This window comes from Thamnophis sirtalis, unplaced genomic scaffold, assembly GCF_051295495.1.
Source record: "Thamnophis sirtalis isolate CommonGarterSnake01/CBP01778 unplaced genomic scaffold, rThaSir2_p1.2 scaffold_3, whole genome shotgun sequence".
NCBI classification, from domain to species: domain Eukaryota; kingdom Metazoa; phylum Chordata; class Lepidosauria; order Squamata; family Natricidae; genus Thamnophis; species Thamnophis sirtalis.
Window position 1 is genome coordinate 34,048,300 of NW_028261383.1, and position 23,399 is coordinate 34,071,698.

Here is a 23,399-nt window from a genome sequence, read left to right on the forward strand (position 1 = left end):
ATGTGTGACTGGCTCTTGAATGCAGGGGAGATTCTCTTGGGTGTGGCCTTGTGGGTTTTTTGCACTTGCTATATATACCCTGCAGCACAGAATTGATTGATCGTGGTGAAGAGGCTTTTGCAAATGAATCCTGAAGATGCCTATGGATGCCTGAAGACGACCCCCGCCCCTGGGCCTTGTATATGTGCACCGAGAGAACAGCAAGCCATTCTCTTTGTCTAGCTAAGCCCATTGTGGGGATTCAGTGGGCTTTGCTTGCCTATCCCAAATAGTGGAATGTACCATCTGTCGGGCGGAATGCTGTGGACTTGCTTTACTAGAATCTATCCTGAAATGGGACCTGGGATTGACCGAGCTTTGGTGTGGTTTGGAAGAAGAACAATATTGATAATCTAGGTGTGGATTTAATATGCTCTCCTGTAAACGCCTGCAACCCTGAAATTAACCTGTCCACATGTAAATAAACTGGTTCTTATTAAGATGTGTGGCCAAGACTGTGTTCTTTTCACATACCCCTGCCCCGCTTTGGAGTAAAATGGCCTTAGGAAATCTATCTTGAAGGTCCCATGCAAAGATGTGATGAAAGAAATATCCTTCTGGCTTCAGCTCCAAGTGGGGAAAAAGACACTGGAGACATGGAGGCTGCTTGGAAAGATGATTTATTGTTGGACAGGGCCACATGGCTTGAACCCTGAACAGAAAAGGTGATCACATGTTTCAATGTTGGTGGAGAAGAAGAGAAGGGCTGAGGAAGGGGCTTGCTAGGCTTTTTATAACCTGTTCAGTCCCACCTCTCTGTTTCCTGTTCCTGTGTAAGAAATGTATTCTGATTGGTTGTCAGACTCCCATGGGGCCATGCAGGGGCAACTCTCTGGGCTGTGTTTTGAATCCAGGTTTAGTTGAGTTCTCAGATGCCATGTGGTCAGTTGAGTAAAGGGCCAATATTATCATGCCTTTACTCCCATCCCCCCTGGGGCTGCAATGGAGAAATCTTTATTATGTAAAAGGACTAGCTTGGCCTTAATGGCCCATTAACAATGGGGATGGGCAGGAAGCCACAGGCAACTATTCTGTCTTTTAAAACATGTTTCTTTCTTTTCATATCCAGAGAAATATTCTGCCTTTTCAATATTTCCTAGGATATTTCATTTTTCTGGGAGAGGGCTGGGTGATAACTTCCCACAGGTGGGAGGGGGATTAAGGAAAGAGTGTTATTTTAAACAATAGGTACACAGTTGGGGCATAAAGTCAATCCTGCATCATTTCCAAATTATCTGCCATCATAGGCAATGATGAAAAGCTCCTACGTTTCCTCCTCTTAGACCAGGCCTGGAATTAGCCAGAGGAGGCCTCGGCCTCAGGTAACAGATGCAGACATAAGGGTGAAAGCAGCAATGGGGAATGCTTGGGGCCGCAAAACTGGATCTGCACCCCAGGACCTGCCCTATACCCCATTAAGGAGTATGGCAGGGATGTATGTTTGTTCAGGAGTAAGATTTAATTGCTGGGCTTAAGTTTCTTTTATCCTCTTCTCACTGGAGAAGAGCCTAATGCTGGGAAAGACTGAGAGCAAAAGAAGAAAGGGACAACAGAGAATGAGGTGGCTGAATGGTAAGGTGACCAGATTTTCAGATTGGTAAAGAGGGACACCTTTGACCGGGGGGGGGGGGGGGAGGCTTGATTAAAAATTTTATACGGAGCAACAAAAATTTTCATACAACGCAAAAATAGTATTGTAATTTTTTTTTATTTCAACATAACTACAATTTACAAATATAAATTGTAACTGTTGCCAAACATCAAAATTTTGATCACGTGACCATGGGGATGCTGCAACGGTAGCTAAGTGTGAAAATGGTTGCTAAGTGTGAAAAATGGTCATCAGTCACTTTTTTCAATGCCATTGTAACTTTGGTCACTATATCACCTTTATTGCCACAGTTCTTAAGTGAATAACTGCAGCTGGTATTTTGTATTTTGGATAGAATCCTTTTTTAAACAGTCTAAGATAATTTTAAAAAAGAATCCACACAGAATAAATTGAAGTAAAACATTTCAAACTATTCCACACAGAATAAATTGAAGTAAAACTATTTTTAAAAATTCTATGTACAATATATTTCAAAGTATTGTGCATAGAATTTTTAAAAATGGTTTCACTTCAATTTATCTGGTCACCTTACTGAATGGAGTCACTGAAGCAGTAGGCATGAGTTTAAATGGACTCCAAAGGATGGTGGAGGACAGGAAGGCCTGGAGGAACATTGTCCACGGGGTCACAACTTCGCAACTAACAACAACAACAAGGAAAACATGAGCAGATATCTAGATTCTCAGCAGGAAGGAAGGAAGATTATTGGTTGTCCATATATTCTATCATTAACATATAATTCTATATGATATCAATACTACCATCATCCACATAGAATTTGAACTTATATTCCTCGCCACAAATTTTGAGGCCTGTGATTTATTAACCTTGCCTTTTTTACTGCCAGTATTTCTAATAGAGAGAATGGACATCCTGGCCTTATTCCATTACTGATTTGAAAATCTGCAGATACATACTTTAAACCCAAGCTTGCATATTGTATTAACTCTTCATAGCTCCTTCTCTTATTTGACTTTTCTATCAATGAAGTCCCCTTCCCCCAAGCTGGAAATGCCAGAGTAAATTTCTGCATTTAAATGAACCCCGCTTTTCCTTCAGAGGCTTACTGAGGAGGGGTCAGCATTCTCCAGTTGCAATGTATGGCTGTGAAAGTTGGACCATAAGGAAGGCTGAGTGCCAAAGAACTGAGGCCTTTGAACTCTGGTGCTGGAGAAGACTCCTGCGAGTCCCTTGGACTGCAAGGCAATCAAACCGGTCAGTCCTAGAGGAGATTAACCCTGATTGCTCTTTAGAAGGCCAGATCCTGAAGATGAAACTCAAGTACTTTGGCCACCTAATGAGAAGGAAGGACTCACTGGAGAAGAGCCTAATGCTGGGAAAGACTGAGGGCAAAAGAAGGAGGGGATGATAGAGAATGAGGTGGCTGAATGGAAGCAGTAGACGTGAGCTTAAATGGACTCCAGGGATGGAAGAGGACAGGAAGCCTGGAGGAACGTTGGCTATGGGGTTGCGATGGGTCGGACACAGCATCACAACTAAAAACAGTAGCATTCTCTCTTCTGGGGTCTGTGCTAAGATGCTCAATTAGGAAGAAAATCAGAGTCAATTCAAAGTGCTATCAGGAAGCTTTAGAAAGGTGAGGAATCTTTGTTCTTTTTAAGGAAAAATTGGGTCTTTTAAAAAAATAAAATAAAATTAGGCCTGTTTTATGATTTAATAACAGCTGTGGTGGATCTACAGCCTTCTCAGGTTTTGGACATTTTACTTTTTGGGACAGTCATCATATATTTCTTGGGGGGAAAAAACAAAAAACAAACCTGAAACAGGGGGCAAATTTGAAAGAACTCCACAAAGATTTTTTAAAAATGCAATTGTTTATGACTTTGCTTTACGAAGAGATCAAACCCAAGGCAAGCTTTACAAAAACGCCTGTTCTAATTAACAATATCTAAAATCAAGTGGTATATATATGTACATTTATTGACAATTTCATTTCTTTGTTTTTTCACATGAATTTGAAAGTGGTACCTACGATAAATGACCAAAGAAAGGTAAAAAATGAGTTTTCGAAAAATACATCTAAACAAGGATAGTTTTCTGAAATCAAGGAAGGACGTAGGATCACCATAACACAAACCCATAGGGTTATTTTTCCCCTTTTTTCTCTGCTGAAGAGCTGTGCGCCGTCAAGACTCATTCTAGACAGCAGGAGGCACTGTTTCCACGCAGTCTCTTTTCCCCTGCAAAGTACATTCACGTAAGTGGGTTGCTTATTGTGGAGCTGCTATCTTTGCCGATGTGGGAGGGACAAAATGTAGGGCTATTCGAGAAGGATCCTCGGCTAAGCTCCGAAGATGGCCCCCCATTTTAGGGAGGAACGAGTTGGCATACTACCATAAGGCTCCAGCCAAGCGGAGCGTTAGCCTTATCTACAGGAAAGAGGAGAGCCTGTAGCATGTGGGCTCCATAGCTCAGGGGTTAGAGCACTGGTCTTGTAAACCAGGGGTCGCGAGTTCAAATCTCGCTGGGGCCTTCCCTTTTTTTTTCTCCTTCCCCGTTTGCTTTTTTCCTGCCTTTGGGAGAGGATTGACTTTCCCCCCCCAATCTTGCAGTCAAGTCCTTGTTTGAAGCAACAGCAGCATTTCAAAAGCTTGTACAAGACCCCGAATTTGCCTAATAAATATCATATCACCTAGATAAGTGGGCAGTTCAGAATCTTTTTTTTGGATAAGCCCTGAAAAACAGGATCATTTAAATTCTGCTGTTTAAATTGCTAGAACAGTTCAGGTGGGGGGGAGGAGGGGAGATCGGTGGTGAAGGGTAGATTTGCAATGTACCCTTCTTAGTAAAAGCTGGTTTAGGAGGCATTTTAATAGATGGCAATAGCAGTGGGGGCTTCTCCAGCTTTAAAGTATGTCAATCATAGCGTGGTTTAAATCAGAAGAGTTTTTTTTTTAAAAGCGAGGATTAAGAGCCGGGAAATCACGGTCCAGTAGCGAATGAAAGTTTCAAAGCAAACGGACAAGCAAAAAGCAAAACAACACAGAAGAAAACACGCACACACCAATTGCTCCCGTACAAGCGAGGAGTAAGTAAGCTACTGGAAAGGGCTTCTATATCGCCGGCTCGTTGGTCTAGGGGTATGATTCTCGCTTTGGGTGCGAGAGGTCCCGGGTTCAAATCCCGGACGAGCCCTTCTTTTGGTGCATTTGTTTCAAGAGACAAGACTTCCGTATTTGCAAAACGGGACTTTCCCGCCATCTCCATAGCTTACAGTTTCTCCTTTTACGTATCTTAAAAAGGCATTAAAGTGAAAACAGAAATGACCCGGAAAGTCTCCCCCCCCTCTTCTTATACGTTTTTTATTCTTTATCTTTTACAAACATATCTGTGTGAAAAGTGTAGTACCTGAGCATCGTAGATTTCATACTAGAAAATTAGTATCAATCACATTTGTTTCATTTTAACAAGCTTACATAATGCTAATAGGAATACACATCTTTATATTAAATTATAATCTTTCATTGTTGGGTTATTTAATATTTCATTTTTTTGACCCGGGAAAGCCTAAAATATGAGTCCCTCCTGGCCCTGGACAGGGAAAGTTTGCAACAAAGGAAACCGATGTGGCGACCATCTCTTTCCACAAAATCCAGTTAATTTTGGCAACCTCCTTCTTGCTTGGACGCATGAGGAAGGCTCAGGGAAAACAACCAATTGGGGTTGAAATACACGTGTCTACATCCAGAATGCAATCTTGGGTTTCCGGTCGCAGGATGAGAAAACGAAGCTAGCCCGAAATCTTCGTCTGTTAAGGATAATTAAAAACAAATTCCTTGTGTGTCCACACTTGGCCAATAAAGAATTCTATTCTATTCCTATTCTATTCCTATTCTATTCCTATTCTATTCCTATTCTATTCCTATTCTATTCTATTCTATTCTATTCTATTCTATTCTATTCTACTCTTAAAGATTTCCCGGTTAATTACTCTTAATGTAACAAAGCCATATTATCCAGGTCTTCGTCCACAAAAAATATATCATAAGGACCTTCGGGGAAAAAGAAAGTGAAAGGGGTTTCTGTAGTGTAGTGGTTATCACGTTCGCCTAACACGCGAAAGGTCCCCGGTTCGAAACCGGGCAGAAACATCTCTTGGTTTCTTTTCTTTTCTTAAAATGGAAAATAAATGATTTATTGTCCTACACCGCAATCCTTGCCTTGCAAATGCTTCGCTTGTCTCAGTACAATGGAATTTATTTCCCACCCAAAATGCATGTATGGTGCCCCATAATGAGTTGGAGCCTCAACCAACTTAGTTCCGAAAACTCTCCAAATGTCTGTGTGTGTGTGTGTGTGTGTGTGTGTGTGTGTGTGTGTGTGTGTGTGTGTGTGTGTGATTTGTGAGTTTTGTGAATGTGTATCATTTGTGAATTTTAAACGATCGGCCTAATAGCTTTACTTTGGTTTTACCAAAGTGTCAATCAAGACATCCCAAAATCAGGACGAGTTGAAAGATGGAAGCTACGATCCGTCTCTCTCGGATCCAGTGATGTCTCGCATCCGGAAGCCGTATGGGCACAGCAGTAAAAATGCACTCATTATATGCCGCAAACCGGATATAATCACGAATGGCGAAAGTGAAAGATGGATAATAAAATTGAAATGGCAGCGGTGGGATTCGAACCCACGCCCCCGAAGAGACTGGAGCCTTAATCCAGCGCCTTAGACCGCTCGGCCACGCTACCAGATGCTGGAGACATCACTCTTATTTTTCAAATTCCATTTCTTTTGATAATGAAAACTATGTGTTTCTAAAGAAAGTCAGCTGATAGTCCAGTTCAAAAACAGTGACAAAAAGACGTATATATTTTCTTAAACAGGCAGTTCATAAAAAGTGTAAAAAGAGCTGCAGGGCTGGGTCCATCTAAACAGCAGGTATATTCCCAGGAAGAGAAAACCAGAAAGAGAAGCCTGTAGAGATTCTCAGTCATCCAGGTCATGGTTGTCCCAAAGGTGCTTTTTCAGGAGGCAACTGGACTTTCTTGGGTTTTTTTTGAAGACGTTTCTCTTTTCATCCAAGAAGCTTCTTCAGTTCTGACAGGACCCACTGCCAGAGCTGAAGAAGCTTCTTGGATGAGAAGTGAAACATCTCCAGAAGAAGAAAAAAACAAGGAAGTCCAGTTGCTTCCAATAAAAGCACCTTTGGGTTACCAAGCAATTACTAGGAGAAGCCAAAAGAAAGATTTACACAGAATTTTTTTTTCTCTCCTCACAATAGAATATTTTATACCACCAGCTTGAAATTTTGGGCTTAGACAATTTAGAACTATGCGACTTTTGGTCTGACCTGAGGGTAGTACACAAAATTATCTGCTACAATGTCTTACTTGTCAATGACTACTTCAGTTTCAACCACAATAATACAAGAGCACACAACAGATACAAACTCAATGTAAACCGTTCCAAACTTGATTGCAGAAAATACAACTTCAGCAACAGAGTGGTCATTGCCTGGAATGCACTACCTGACCCCCTTGTTTCATCCCCCAAACCCCATAATTTTAACCTAAGACTGTCTACTGTTTACCTCACCCCATTCCTAAGAGGTCCATAATGCATAAGTGCATCAACATAGCTATTGTCCCTGTCCTAATGTTCCCACTTATTCGTATCCATTTCCTGTATTCATAATCATGTTTATATTTATATGCCATCTTATACATGCTTGACAAAATATAAAAAATAAAGGAACTACTGTAGTCACTACAATTAATTCACAACCCCAGGAGAAAAATAATAATATTGTAATCTCTAGATGGGATGGATCACAATACTTATGTTGACTTGAAAACTATTGAATTGCCATGCCCAAAGACAGGACCATTGTGCCCACTGAAATGGTCAAAAATCCAAAAGTTATTCATGTATTTTATGAAACAGGAAAGTGCTCAAGTACTATGGAAAGTATTGTTTGTGTTATGCATTCCAGAGCGCTAATGTGCAGCGGATTTTGTTATTAAAATACAGCTACCAATGGATGTCTGCAGTGGCGGATGAAGGCTCGCTGGTGCCCTAAGCACTGACAAATCTTAGTGCCCCCCTCCTTTATACATACTGTACAAATCTTCATTTGGTTTTTTCTTTCTTTCTCAACTTTGTGGTGCCTCCTTTGGGCCTGGTGCCCTAAGCACGTGCTTAGTCTGCTTAATGGTTAATACCAGAGGTGGGTTCCTACCAGTTCGCACCTATTCGGTAGAACAGGTTCGTCAAATCTACCAAACCAGTTAGAAGAGGTTTCACCAGTGGACCCGGAAAGCAGGCCACACGTACAGAAGAGGTTCCAAAAATTTTTGAAACCCACCACTGGTCCTTGGATATGATTATTCTACGCTATCATGCTCATATTTATAAAACTCAGTGCCTCTGTGAAAGGTAAGGATGATTACTGTGTTTGTGGTGCAATCGGAACATTGCGTGTGTTGAAGTTGTTTTAACGCAAACCAAAGATGCCTTTTAAAGAACAAGTTTACATCATATTCTTATGCATGCCAGTGCTGTGTGTGAGGTAATTTAAGGTGGTTCTGACAAGTGTCGTCGGCATCTTCATATCCGGTCACATGGGTGGCAAGCCACTCCCATCCGGTCACATGGGTGGCAAGCCACTCCCACAAAGGAGGCCACACCCACAGAGTAGGTTCGAACAATTTTTGAAACCCACCACTGGTTAATACATCACTGGATTTCTGCTGTAGTCAGGGCTACTGTTCTCTTCTTCATGTGTTTCTTCTCTAATGCGTAACCTCCATTTTTAACCTGCGAGAAATCAAGAAGTTGGAGCTTTTGAGAACATCTTGATTATTTGCTGAAGGTTGAACACACAGTCAACTTCTGCTAAGGCAAGACAAGAGTGGTACCGGGATCTGGAGAAGATTTACCAGACTGTAGAGTGCTGGTGGCCAAGAATAACACTTATTATTTTTCCCAGTTAAGGTACTTAAACTCCATTTGATTTCTCTTTGATTCACTGTGGTCATTATACAATCAAATAACTTGAACCCAAGAAGTGTGCTTCCAAGTGATAGCAGCTTTCTTAACAAATCTCCGATACACTTTACTTTTACCGTAAAGAATGAAATATAAGATCTGGAACAACTGATTGGTTGTAATCCAGGAGGCTGATCCACTCGCCAATCAGCTGCTCATGCTAAATCAGGCTGTGATAAAGTGCTGAAGATGACCAGGCTGTTTGCTGTAAGGACGCTTGTTGTTAGTTGCCAAGTCATGTCCAACCCATCGTGATCCTATGGACAACATTCCTTCAGGCCTTAATGTCCTCTACCATCCTCTGGAGTCCATTTTCTGTCGTCCCCTTCTTCTTTTGCCCTCAATCTTTCTAGATGGCAAGTCTAGACAGCAGTAAGGATGCTAGCCAGATGAATACCGGATGGATGCTGGAAGGCAGAGGCAGATTTTTTTTCTTGTTTTCCTCCCCAAAATCTAGGTGTGTCTTATGTTCCCGAGCATCTTAAAGTGCAAAAAACCCCAGGTAACTTGCAATAAATCAAGAAGTCAGAGCATTTGAGAGTATCTTGAATATTGGCACCAGGTTCTGGAGAAGATTTACCAGATTGTAATGTGCTGATGGCCAAGAACAACACTTACTATTTTTCCCAGTTAAAGTACTTAAACTCCATTTGATTTCTCTCTGATTGACTATGGTCATTATGCAATCAAATAACTTGAACCCAAGAGGTGTGCTTACAAGAGCTTACAACTCTTCTCGTAAAGTTGTTACGATACACTTTATCGTAAAGAATGAAAAATCAGATCTGGAGGCACCAGTTTTCTTAAAACTTCAGAGTAGTTTTTTTTAAAGCTCTAGAGCAGAGCTCAGAAGTAGCCCTTCTCAATAGCTACTGAAGAACAACCGGAGTTGCCTATGTGTTAAATGTCAAGGGGGGTGGTGTTCTTGTACAGATAATCCTCGACTTACAACTATTTTTTTAAGTGACAGTTCAAAGTTACAACGGCACTGAAAAAGTGACTTAGCTAACATTGAAAAATGCATGGCCATGGTGGGTGTGGCCTACTCAGCCTCCTACACCACGGTAGGGTTTTCGCCCTCCCCAGGCTCTGGAGGTTTTCCTCAAGCCTCTGGGAGGGCAAAATGGCTTCCTCTGGGCTCCGGAGGCCTTCCGGAGGCCAAAAACAGGCACATTTTTGAACTTCCGGTACTTCCAGGAGGCCTGTTTTTCACCCTCTCAGAGCCTCTGTGTGGGCCCTGCACTTACCTGGCATGATGAACGCTCTGCGTGGAGACTCCTGGGAGGGAAGGGGAGGGGTGGGTGTGGCCAGCCAGTCCTTGCAACTACCGGTTCGGCAAACCAGATGTAAAATTAACATCCAATTTGCCCGAACCAGTATGAAGCGGCTGAATCTCACCCCTGCTTAGGACCATTTTTCACACTTTCAACATTCCCATGATCACATGATGGTAGCCTTCATCGCCATTAATATAGCCTTCCCAGCCAGCTTTTGACAATGGGGAGAAGTCTATTTTCCACCTGGCCTGTAATTGCCCATACTGGAACCATGTTTGAACTACCTTCTCCTCTTTTAATACCTCCAAAGATTTTAGTTGTAGTACCCCCCTTTCCAAAATGAGAAGCTGTCTATAGGTAGTTCTATCCTGTTTTTGTGCTATGTTCATATTTTCAATTGTATGTCTAGGAATTGCCCACATGGGTATTTTGTCATTTAATTTATATTGGTATTTTTTCCAGACCCAGAGTAAAGCATTTCTTAAAATATGACTTTTAAACTTCTTATCCAGTTTCTTGTTGAATAACAAGTAAGCATGCCAACCATATACCAGATCGCATCCCTCGATATTCAGTATTCTATCATTAGTTAAATGAGTCCAATCACTAATTACAGATAGCGCCACTGCATCGTAATATAATTTTAGGTTAGGTAATTTCAAGCCTCCTCTCTCCCATACATCTTGCATTATTTTCATCTTTACCCTCGGCTTCTTTCCTGCCCATACAAATTTGTTGATACCCTTCTGCCACTCTAAAAGATTCGCATCTTTTTAAAGTATAGGTAACATTTGGAAGAGAAATAAAAATTTTGGTAAAATGTTCATTTTCACTACTGCTATCCTACCCAGCAAAGATAAGTGCAATTTCTCCCATTTTTTCATCTCTATCTGTATACTATGCCAAAGTGGTTCATAATTATGCTTATATAATTTCCCGTTTGAGGTTAAAATATTAACCCCAAGATATTTGACTTTTTTGACCACCTCACATCCTAACGTCCTTCCTAGTTCTTCCTTTTGTTTAGTATTCATATTTATAGCTAATGTTTTGGTTTTTCCTAAATTTATTTTAAAACCAGATACTTGACCATATTGATTTATCGTATTCATTAAAACCCTACTGGATTCCTGCGGTTGTTCCAATATTATGACCAAATCATCCGCAAAAGCGCGGACTCTGTATTCTTGCTGCCTAATCTTGATCCCTTTTAGACCATCCAAGCCCCGTATTTTATTCAACAATACTTCCAAAGTTATGATAAACAATAGCGGGGACAAAGGAGAGCCCTGTCTTGTACCTTTTCCAATTTGAAAAGAGTCTGTTAAACTTCCATTGACTATAATTTGTGCTGTTTGCTGTTGATATATTGCTTTAATTGACCGTAAAAAGCTATCTCCTATCTGCATTTTTTGCAATATCTTCAACAGAAATTGCCAATTAACTCAATCAAAGGCCTTCTCAGCATCCAAGAATATGAACGCAGCAGGGATCTGGTTGTTCTTTCCCAAATATTCTAATGCATTAATAATTAATCTGACATTACTTTTCATCTGTCTCCCCTGTATAAAACCTGTTTGGTCAGTGTGTATCAATTGTTGAATAACCAGCATTAACCTATTTGCTAGTATTTTAGTAAAGATTTTATAATCTACATTAAGTAATGAGATAGGTCTATAATTTTTTGGTTGGGTAGTATCTTGATCTTCTTTGGGTATCAAAGATATAAACGCTGTCTTCCAAGATGGAGGGACTTTACCTTCCGTTTGAATCATATTAAATAATTCTCTAAGAGGTTCTACCATTTCTAACTGTAAATTTTTATAGTAAACCGCTGTCAAACCGTCTGTACCTGGTGCTTTCCCTAACTTTAATTGCTTAATTACCTGCAAAATTTCCCCTGAGGTTATTGGTTGATTCAATTTTTGCCTGTGCTCTTCTCTAACTGAAGGTATTTTCTCTTTATCTAAATATTTGTCTATATCTAGACCATTAATTTTATCCCCTTTATACAATTCTGTAAAAAATTCCCGAAATACCTTTTGAATCTCTTCCTGTTGAAACACCTCCTTCCCTCTGTAAATCAGTTTAGATATATTTCGAGTTTTCCTTTTTTTCCTAATCTGATAAGCTAACCATCTGCCAGGTTTGTTTGCGTTACAAAAGGTATTGTGTTTTGCATATAATAAATTAGTAGCTACCTGGTCAGAGATCAACATGTCAAATTGAGATTTTAATATGGTGATAGCTTCCTTAACCTTTGTATTGCCTGGATTCATTGTTAACTCCAACTCTTTTCTCTTAATTTCCTCTTCCAATTCTGTTCGTTTTAACCCTTGTTTATATCTATGTGTTTCATTTATATTCATCAGCACTCCTCTCATATACGCTTTGCTTGCATCCCATACGAATTCCATAGATGTACCCTTATTCATATTCAAAACGAAATATTCAGATAACAATTTTTTACAATCATTAATATACTTTTCATATCTAAATAAGTTTTCATTCAATCTCCAAGACCTTCTTGCCTGCACTACCCTTCCCAACTCCATCCAAACTGGGTTATGGTCCGAAAGGACCCTAGCCACAATCTTTGTCTTCTTGACCCTAGAAAACAAATCATTAGTGGTTAGTATAAAATCAATCCTTGAAAGGGATTGATGCCTATCAGAGAAGAAAGTAAAATCATGTTCCTCTGCATTTCTTTCTCGCCAAATATCTCTCAATTCAAAGTCATCCATGATGTCAAAAAAAGGTTTGGGTAACTTTGCTCGCATCTTAGTATTTGGGCGAGAAGTCTTCTTATCTCTCTTAGTGTCTATCACTCCATTCCAATCACCCAATAGTATACAGGAGCTATAGTCCCACTGTACTAATTTACCATGAAGATTTCTATAGAATCCATCTTGCTGTTGATTAGGGGCATAAATTCCCAAAAGTAATGTCTTTTTCCCTTCTAGGATTAGGTCTAAAGCGATATATCTTCCGAAGGGATCTGCTTCAATTAATTCAGCTTTCATGTCTTTTCTTAAGTATACAACTATACCATTCTTCTTTTCCATAGCAGAAGCTACAAAATGTTGACCAGGTTTTGAGTTAATCAAAAAATTGGTTTTATCCAAGCTGAAGATAATTTGTTTAAACAAATAAGAGATCAAGGCTTAATGCATATAAAGAGGATATATAATGTATTATTACAGATGGATTTGGAAACAGAATTAATTAAAGATTGTATGATAAAGTGGGCTCAAAATATTGAAGAACCAATAATGTTGGATACATGGGAAAGAATATGGGTAACAAATGTGAAATTCACACAAGCTCAAAATCTGAGAGAAAATTTTTATAAGATGTTCTATAGATGGCATTTAGATCCTAAAAAGCTGGCTTCTATGTATCTGAATGTTCACCCTAAATGTTGGAGGTGTGGTTCTCTCGATGCTACATATTATCATATATGGTGGACCTGCCAAAAGGTTAAGGCATTCTGGATAAAAATATGGTGGATTATGCAAAATATCTTTAAAAGAAGGATAAAGTTTACTCCTCAGTTATTTTTACTAGGTATATGTACTGATTTTACAGTGGTAGAGAGTAACTTGATTTTGCATCTAATAACGGCAGCAAGACTGTTGGTGGCGCAATACTGGAAGAAGGAAGACTTGCCTACAACTCAAGAATGGACATTGAAAGTTACAAACTTAGCCGAGATGGCTAAAATATCAGCATATATTAAAGATCACTCAAATGAGAGATATAAACGAGACTGGAAAAAATGGATTGACTATATACAAAATAAATATGGGACCAAGAAATTCCAGTTAGCCTATGCTTAAGATCAGAAATGATTTAAATTGTTTAAAGTTAGTTCAGCAAGAAGAAGCTAAGGTCAATGTAGAATGTCATTAATTTCTTTATTTCTTTTTTTTCCAATAGATTTTAGACTATGTTTGTTAAAAATCCATACCGTGTACGGGTTCTGGGAAGTCGGGGGGCGGGAAGGAGGAGGGGGGTTGGGGGGGAGGGTGGAGGGAGGGAGGGGTATGCATTAGGCTAGACAAGAATTTGGTGGTAAACTAGAATTATTTTGACATACAAAAAATTGTACTTCGATGTCTTACTGATTGAGGAATGATGAAATGTTTGTTTTAAAAGAAATAAAACTTCTGAACACTTTGGAAAAAAAAAGAATAAAAAGACAATGGGGGGGAAGTGAGATTCATTTAACAACCACATGATTCACTTAACAACTGCAGTGATTCACTTAACAAGTGTGGCAAAAAGGTGGCAAACTGCGGCACCATTCACTTAACAACTGTCTTGCTTTGCAATTTGAGCTCCATTCATTCATTCATTCATTCATTCATTCATAAGTCAAGGAATACCTCTATTCCAGCACGTATTACACCACTTTACCTATAGACTTCAGGCTACAGCAAAAAACATGTAATTCTTGCTGAAGAGTTTCAGTGAGAGCTAAAGCTTGCCAAGACTTTCCTCCTGGGCCCAATTTTCATTTACCCGGACTAATTTTTCTACTCTTGATAACCATTTTTATCTCCTCTCTCTCTTTCTTCTTCATGATGACAGAGATGCAACTTGTTATGAGCCAGTTGTGATTTAAGTTGAGAGGTGGAGACTTCTGCAAGTCTTGGGTCTCTATTTCAGCTGCAGTGCCACTAAAGAAGTGCCACAGTGCAAGTGTGACCAAATGGGCAGAGGTGGTAGCGGTGAAGAGATAGATGGGTAGGGAAGATCAAGAGTGATTGAAATTCCCGTCACAATTGTTCTGAGGCCTTTCTGTAGGAAAATACGTGTAATTATGTAAGCAGCCGGCCTCCTTTTTCTGCAATTGAGTGGCTAAATATTTGGGATTCTCATGATTTGAACATTATCTCTCATTATTTGGAAGAAATACTTTGATCAGGCCTATTTCTATATCAAATGCTATTGGGTCTACATCTGAGTTTGTTTATTGATGAGTAAATTCTTCTCAGTTTTTTTTATCTGAACTTTGTACCCCTTCCTTGTTCTGACTTTGGAATGTGACACTGGTTGATTAACATTGCTTCTGTAATTTTTACAGGAATCTACACAATGACTTAAATGCAACATCTCCTAAGGCGGAAGTCTGTTATCTTATCTTCTTTCTTAAGTTTTAGCAAGAAAAGCCCTGTAATAATATAAATTCCCCAAGTAAAGTTATTTTTAGAGAGCCAGCATGTTAATTCTATGCTGTAAAAGCAACAAAAAAAATATCTTGTGACTTTTAAAAAGCCGCCCTGAGTCCCCTCAGGGAAAAGGGCGGCCTATAAATCACAAATAAAATCTAAATCTAAAATCTAAAAAACTAACCCAATTACTGGACCAAGGTGGCGCAGTGGTTAAATGCAGCACTGCAGGCTACTGCTAGATCAGCAGTTCAGCGGTTCAAATCTCACCGGCTCAGGGTTGACTCAGCCTTCCATCCTTCCGAGGTGGGTAAAATGAGGACCCAGATTGTTGGGGGCAATATGCTGACTCTCTGTAAACCGCTTAGAGAGGGCTGAAAGGCCTATGAAGCGGTATATAAGTCTACTGCTATTGCTATTGTGGGCCACAGTTTACTTTTTCAGATGTGTGAATACAAGATCCTGAGAGAGGAATATTGCAAATACAGGGAGTCTTCGGCTTACAACAGTTCATTTAGTGATCTTTCAAAGTTACAACGGCATTTTTAAAAAGTGACTTATGACCACTTTTCACACTTATGACCATTGCAGCATCCCCATGGTCACATGATCAAAATTCAGATGCTTGGCAAATGGTTCATATTTATGATGGTTGGAAGATATATAGCATTAGACCTAATTCTAGAAGGGAAAAAGACTTGATGGACGACTTTGAATTGAGAAATGTTTGGCGAGAAAGAAACGCAGAGGCATATGACTTCACCCTTTTTTCTGATGGACATCAATCCCTTTCAAGGATTGATTTTATTCAAATCACTAATGATTTATTTTCTAGGGTGAAGAAGACAAAGATTGCGGCGAGGGTCCTTTCGGATCATAACCCAGTCTGGATGGAATTGGGAAGGGTAGTGCAGGCAAGAAGGTTTTGGAGGTCGAATGAGAGTTTATTTAGATATGAAAAGTATATTAATGATTGTAAAAAATTGCTATCTGAATACTTTGTTCTGAATACGAATAAGGGTACATTCATGGAATTTGTAGGGGATGCAAGTAAAGCGTATATGAGAGGAGTACTGATGAATATAAACAAAATACATAGACATAAACAAAGGCAAAAACGAAAAGAATTGGAAGAGGAAATTAAAAGAAACATTTGAAATGTATCCAAATTGTGTTATAGAGGGAAGGAGGTGTTTCAACAGGAGGAGATTTAAAAGGCATTCCAGGAATTTTTTTTTTTATAGAATTGTACAAAGGGGACAAAATTAAGGGTTTAGATATAGACAGATACTTAGATAAAGAGATAATACCCCTAGTTAGAGAAGAGTACAGGCAAAAGTTGAACCAACAAATAACCTCTGGGGAAATCCTGCAGGTAATCAAACAACTAAGATTAGGAATAATGTAAACTGCTTAAAGTTTGTGTAACGGCAAGAAGCTGAGTTCAACGCAGAGATTTTACTGACTTTTTTCTCTTTTTTCTTTTTTTAAAATTTCCTTGGTTTTAATATATTTTAGACTGTGTTTGATAAAATGCTATACCGTGTACCGGCTCTGGGAAGTTGTGGGGGGGGAGGGAGGTGGGGTCCTAGGGGGGAGGGGGAGGGGGGAAATATAGTATGTGCTAGATTTTAAAGTAACATGATTGCACTTGTATACTGTTGCTTTTTTAATTCTAGTGTAAAAATAGGAAGCTGAATATATTGATAGATAGTAGAAATACACCGAAGGGAGGAGCAGAGGGAAAGAAGAAAGAGGGGTAGAGAGGGTGGGGGAGAGGATCGGAGGGAGGGTGAGATGGAAGGGAGGGAGTGTATTGGGAGAGAGGAGTGATAGAGGGGGAGGGGAAGTAGGGTAGAGGGGAATGTTGGAGGGGAGAAAGGAAAGTTGGAGGGGGGGTGAAAGAAAGGGTGTATGGAGGGTTGAAGTGGTATATTGAGTTTGTATTTTGGGGAGTATTGTTGACAAGGATGAAGCATTAAAGCATGATAATATTGGCCCCAACTCACCATCCAAGGAAGGGCTGAGGGAGGGCCTTGCTAGGCTTTTTATAACCTGTTCAGTCCCACCTCTCTGTTTTCTGTTCCTGTAGAACAGAAAATGTATTCTGATTGGTTGTCAGATTTCCATGGGGCCATGCAGGGGCAACTCTCTAGGCTGTGTTTTGAATCCAGGTTTGGTTGAGTTCTCAGATGCCATGTGGTGAGTTGGGGCCAATATTATCATGCTTTAACCCCATCCCCCTGCAGCTGAAGTGGAGAAGTCTTTATTATGTAAAGTGGACTAGCTTGGCCCTCTTAATGGCCCATTGACAAAGTGGGGATGGGCAGGAAGCTACAGGCAGCTATTCTGTCTTTTAAAACATGTTTCTTTCTTTTCACATCCAGAGAAATATTCTGCCTTTTCAATATTTCCTAGGATATTTCATTTTTCTGGGAAAGGGCTGGGTGATAACTTCTTACAATCCCCCCTTTTTTTTCAAAACATGTTCCTACACCCCCAAAGTGCCCAACAGATGAAAAGAGGACTTCGCTCTGCCCAACTGTTCCAAAACTCACCCACTACGACAACTCCCACTTGCCCCTCCACAGTCACCTCCCCCTTCTAGCCAGAGTGCTGCCCTGCCCTACCCAGAGAGACTTGTAGGTCTCAAGGGTTATAGAGTCCTTTGTTGGAACTTCCATGGCAGCTCGCAAGTATCCTGGTCCAGGCCCTCTTCCAAGCCTTCAAAGAGACGGATAGCTGGTTCCTCTCCGTCTGGACCCTCACAGTCTTCAGGGAGGGGGTGATCATCTGAATGGGAGCCCTGGAGTAATAGCAGAGAAAATGGTAGTGGGGGCCCATGTGGAGTGTCTTGCTGCTCCTTTTTTTTTATATCTCTGATATATATTTTTATAAGTGTCTGAAATTATGATGGATGTTCATATCGCTCTGTTAAATAAATAAAGTGGAGGTGGAAAAAAAACAATAAGGTGTTCTAAATGAATGAAGTCAGTTATTAATATATTTAATTGAATTCATTAAATTAATCCATTCAAATCTTTCGCAACTTTTCTAGAACCTAGTCTAATCTTATCTACATTAATCAATCAGAAAATAGCACAGCAATGTGGGCAGACGATCCTGGCAGAGCAAGTTACACAGTAATTTCCAAGCTTTCTTCCTCCTGGGAAGACTTATCGTCATTCTTCTCCCTGTTTTTTATGAGGCCCTTATAATATGTCTTGCTTTCAGAAAGGGCATTGAGCAAAAGGGGAGATTGTTAGATTGTTAAAACTTTGTGCATTTTTGTTTCCCTTAGCATTTAAAGAATTATTATTATTATTTTGTAGTACATGAGATCTGAATGGTTAATTGGTAGGTTGTGCGTGACTGTGGCATGGAATTCTTCATAGTACTTGTTTGAAGTTGGTGTGCAACTAAGGATCCTATCTTAGGAATGTTTGGCCATTGAAAAAGTTTCAGTTGAGAAAGTCAGTTTTCTGAATCACAATTGGCTCATAGGTCACCACATCCTGATTATACAGGTTGTCTTTGACCTCCGAAACGGTAGCTGGATTTAAAATTAATAAATAGAAGACAAACAATTTTAAACCAAAAACATGGCACAAAATGACCAATTAGAATTAATGATTAAAACAGGCTTTAAGGTTGAGAAACAAGCAAAATATTTAAGGGTTACTGTTATGGGATAAAACAGTTAGAAAATCATGAGATGTTTTATTGCTACAGTAATAAACTTTTATATGCTCCGTGTTGGAAAAATCCTATGATATCTACATTAGACAAATGGTTAATAAAGATGACAGAGCTGGCAATGATGGCCACGCCCTCATGAAAGAAAAATTGATGAAAAAATTCATCTCTAATTGGAAGCCCTTTGTGGACTTTTTGCAGGTGATGGAGAAAAATCAAACTTTGACATTTGAATTTGATGATTGTCAATATTTACAAAACGGATCCCCCCCTTTTCTTTTGAGAGGAAAATATACATTTTATTTTAGTCTTAAACTAAGAGTTGGATGTCAGCATTTTTTGTATCCTTGAAGGAAGTCAGAAGTTATTCTTTTTGCATATTTATGTTTTCCAATCTTTTCCTTTCTTTTTTTTTACATTTCCATTCATATTCTTTCTTTTTTCTTCTTTTTATTGTTTCTCTGGATTGTTAGTTTATGCTGCTTTTTATGTGTGTGCTTTGCAAAATGTAATAACATTACTGGAAAATGAAAAGATAGCCGCAATCTATCTTCAAGACTTCAATTGAAATATATTCCTCCAATAAATGTACCATCATTCAACAGTGAGATAAATTTAGAAATTCCAGAAAGAGATATAGAGACCAATCAAGTAAGCATTCTACAGTTTAAGCTTAAGGAGAATTAGATGCTTACAATATTGCTAAGATGTTTATTGTATGCCAACCAATTTGCTTCCAGTGAGAGGGGTGGCCATATAAATGTGATAGATGAGTGGATGGGAGGGAGGACAAGAGGAAGGAAGGGACAACATTCTAAGACAAAATAATAGTTTTGAAACTCACTGATATAACCCATTGATTTTAAAGCACTGTGATGACATCTATGCTCCCTATTTTTCCCTAAAATACACGTTTAGTTTATTTTACCTCTTGATTTGCTAGGATATCAGTCCTATAAAAAACATTTGAATCATGCTTCAGGCCCATTAAAAATTGCCTCATGCATGGTGTTGCTCCATCCATCCAGTGCCTCAAGCACATATATCTTTCTTAATTTTATTTGAAGAAAATAGTGGTTGAATTAGAAATCCTTTCCATACAGAATGATGTGCAATTAAGCTCCAAAGGAATGTGAGCTTAGTATTCACAACTGTGGGGTTTCTAAACCACTCTACCCAATGAACCATTCCAAATTGGCTACCCTGCATTTAAACAGCCAGAAATTTCTGGGGATCCAATAGTTATTTAAGATGTAGAAAGAAGACAGTCACAAAATATTGACTATTGTAACAAACCCCTGAGTTCTGATGAAAGATCCACCTGAAAGGTGTTAAAGAAAACTCAAATAGGAAATTATTGATCTCTAAGTGAGAAAATAAAAATTGTTACTCAAGTATGGCTCAGTGCTAAAGGCCTGGAAATTAGTCCTTTGTGAAGGAAACTTAGCATGAATTCCACAAAGGTGTCTCACCAGTCTTTTAGAGTTTCTTCAGTATGTCAGATTGCAAATAAAGATGCCAACGTTATAATGTCCTTATGTATAAAACAATGGTATGTCCACAGTTTCAGGTATTGCATAATATTCAGATAGATCTTTATAGATCTACATTATCTGTCATTCCTAATATAGTCTTAAAATGAAATGTGCAATTTTGATATTGATAAATGGGAGTAATTAAACCTTACCCTTGGGGGAAAGGTGGACACTTTCAAAATGAATATTATTCCCAGATAATAACTTTTATTCTGAGAGGAATCTCAGTTCATATGCTTAGAAAATATCCTGTATACTACAGGATTCTTTGATTCCAAGAATATTGCAGAAAATGCAACTACCAATTAGCACAGAAGAATTTGGTTTTCCAAATCTGGAGCTATATAATCATACTTACATATTATCAAATATTGGAAACCAAGAATTGGTATTAATTTTCCAATTTGGACCACTTTGGAATTTAAATGTATATCACCTTTGATTGGATGGACAGTACAAGAATCAAAATACACTAGAACTCTAGTATGTCTGGAAACAATTACGTCAGAAAGTTATGAAATGTAATGTCTATTAAAAGAAGATTTGACCCCTTTTCCCATGCTAGATTGACTTTATGGAAAAACTCAATTTTAAAAATTAGGATATAGATGGTAATATGGAAAATGTTTTCATAGAAAGTTTTTTTTAATTTTTATTCTCTAATATATACGTAGTCACAGGTATACATTCACATAGTTATTCTTATTTATCTTTATCACTTTTACATGTTTGTTTTTCCATATAAAAAGTTAAAATATACATCCTGGGTTGCTTTTCTTACTCTCCCATACACCTACTCTGTATTGTGACCACTCTATTTTTTCTTTTCTTTTCACCCTCCCTCCCTTCTCTACTTTCTTCCTTCTTCTTCTCCTCTTTGGTAATATGGAAAATGGTTTTTTTAATTAAAAGTTTTTAATTTTTTTTACAAATATATACCTCCCCCCGCGAACCCAGCTCCCCCCCCCCCAACCTCCCAAAGCAAATATAGGGTATACACATTAACAACCATATTCTAAAATAAACTAACAGACTTTAGCATCATCCCTCACTTGTATTTTATCTCCCCTTTTGTAAAGTTAACTTTAAACAAGTTGTATCATTCCTTGCTCATTCACTGGAAAATGAATGAGCATATGGAAAATGTTGATGGAAGTGGGCATGTTGACTTTGGACCAACTAATACACAATGAGTATTTAATATGTTAATAAAATAATAGAATAACTGTATTGTCACTTTGAATGTACAGTAACCGGCATGCATTAAAATGAAATTTTGTTATATACTGTACAGCTCTCAAAAGGTAGTCCCCTCCAATATATACACTACATAAACATGACAAAATAAATAAATAAATACAAAATTATGCACATACCCACATGTGTTATATGACACAGAGAAACAGCACAGTCTAGTCCGGATGGTATACAGGTACATGGCGAGAAAAACGAGTCTTGCAAGTTTACCGGATGGATGGCATAGGGGACAGAGCTGTTACAGAATCGTGTAGTCCTGCTATAAATACTTCGAAATCACACGATGACGTGTGGAGAGACCAGTTCAGATTGTTAGTTATCTGCACCCCCAGATAATTAATAGTGTTGACTACCTCTACAGCTGCATTCTTGATATGGAGTGGAGTATGATCATGCCGGCTCTTTTTAAAATCTACAATGATCTCCTTTGTTTTATTAACATTTAGAACCAGGTTAGTTTTATTGCACCAGTCCACCAGAGACTTCACCTCTTCCCCATAAAATATCTTCATTGTCATCCTGGATACGTCTCACCACTGCCGTGTCCTCCTCATACTTTAAATAAGATTCATAGCAGATTTCAGATAATATAGTCTTTATTGTCATTGTACATCATGTATACATGAAATTGGTTTTAGCCTCACTGGTTCAATCTGTGACAAAAACATAAATAGTATAAAGAATAATCCCTATGCAAATAATTAGGAAAAAAATAGTCATATGTTTCTGTGTGTGCGTGGAGTGATTATGGTTGTGTTTAAGAATCTGACAGCCCAAGGATAGAAACTATTTTTAAACCCATTTGTTCATCTGGCTATGCTTCACTGTCTTCTGCCCGATGATAGAAGTGTGATGAGACTGCTAGATTTGGCCCAGCAATCATGGGTCATCCAGGTGAACAGTAGCAGACGCAGGACACAGCCCTCACTCAAGGAGATGGAACTGGAAACGTTTTTTTCAACTCGCAGAAACTCATGTGGGCCCTATTAATTAGGATATCCAGTATACAATTACATAAAGAAGTATTAAAACCCAATAGGCCCTGTTTGTTCACCAAATGCTGAGGAATGAATGTGTTGAATGCCAAACTAATCAACAAACAGCATTTGCACATCAGTATTCTCCTCCAGATGTGCCCAAGCTAAGATAAAGAACGCAGGAAAGTGCATCTTTTATAGAGCAGTTCTTCTGATAGGCAAACTATATTTGAGTCAAATGTAGGGGGGAGGCATGAAACCGTGTAGTCCTTTACCAATTTCTCAAAACTCTTAATCATAATGGAAGTGAGTGCAACTGGACAATAATCGTTAGCAATAGCTCTTAGACTTATATACTGCTTTACAGTGCTTTACAGCCCTCTCTAAATGGTTTACAGAGTCAGCATATTTCCCCCAAGACTCTGGGTCCTCATTTTACCCACCTCAGAAGGATGGCAGGCTGAGTCAACCTTGAACTGGTGAGATTTGAACTGCCAAATTGCAGTCAGCAGAAGTAGCCATTAAGGCATCTGATGATAGTTTTTTGGGGGCACCGGTACAATGATGCAGTCTTAAAACACGATGGCATGATACAATGAGAGATTGAAGATGTCTGTGAGAACAGTGGTCAGCGCCCTCCTTAACTACTCACCCGGATATATTATCAAAATCAGCAGCTTTCCAAATATCAAGTTTCCGCAGAATCTTCCGAACACCAGTTGCATCAAACCTCAGAACCTGCTCATCAGGGAGCGGAACAGTCGTCCTTGCTGGATCGTTGTTTGTGGCCTCAAGCCGTCCAAAACATATTTAGTTTGTTTAGA

General features: G+C 39.0%; 4 non-coding genes across 4 annotated transcripts; 3 read left to right on the forward strand and 1 right to left on the reverse strand.

Moving 5' to 3' along the window:
* Positions 1 to 4,072: 4,072 nt before the first annotated feature.
* On the forward strand, positions 4,073 to 4,145 carry TRNAT-UGU (transfer RNA threonine (anticodon UGU)). Its single transcript has one exon. It is a non-coding gene; the product is annotated as a tRNA-Thr (tRNA).
* Positions 4,146 to 4,735: 590 nt separating this feature from the next.
* TRNAP-UGG (transfer RNA proline (anticodon UGG)) lies at positions 4,736 to 4,807 on the forward strand. The gene has a single exon. It is a non-coding gene; the product is annotated as a tRNA-Pro (tRNA).
* Positions 4,808 to 5,690: 883 nt separating this feature from the next.
* Positions 5,691 to 5,763, forward strand: TRNAV-AAC (transfer RNA valine (anticodon AAC)). Its single transcript has one exon. It is a non-coding gene; the product is annotated as a tRNA-Val (tRNA).
* A 515-nt stretch (positions 5,764 to 6,278) lies between these two features.
* TRNAL-AAG (transfer RNA leucine (anticodon AAG)) lies at positions 6,279 to 6,360 on the reverse strand. Its single transcript has one exon. It is a non-coding gene; the product is annotated as a tRNA-Leu (tRNA).
* Between the last annotated feature and the right edge of the window lie 17,039 nt (positions 6,361 to 23,399).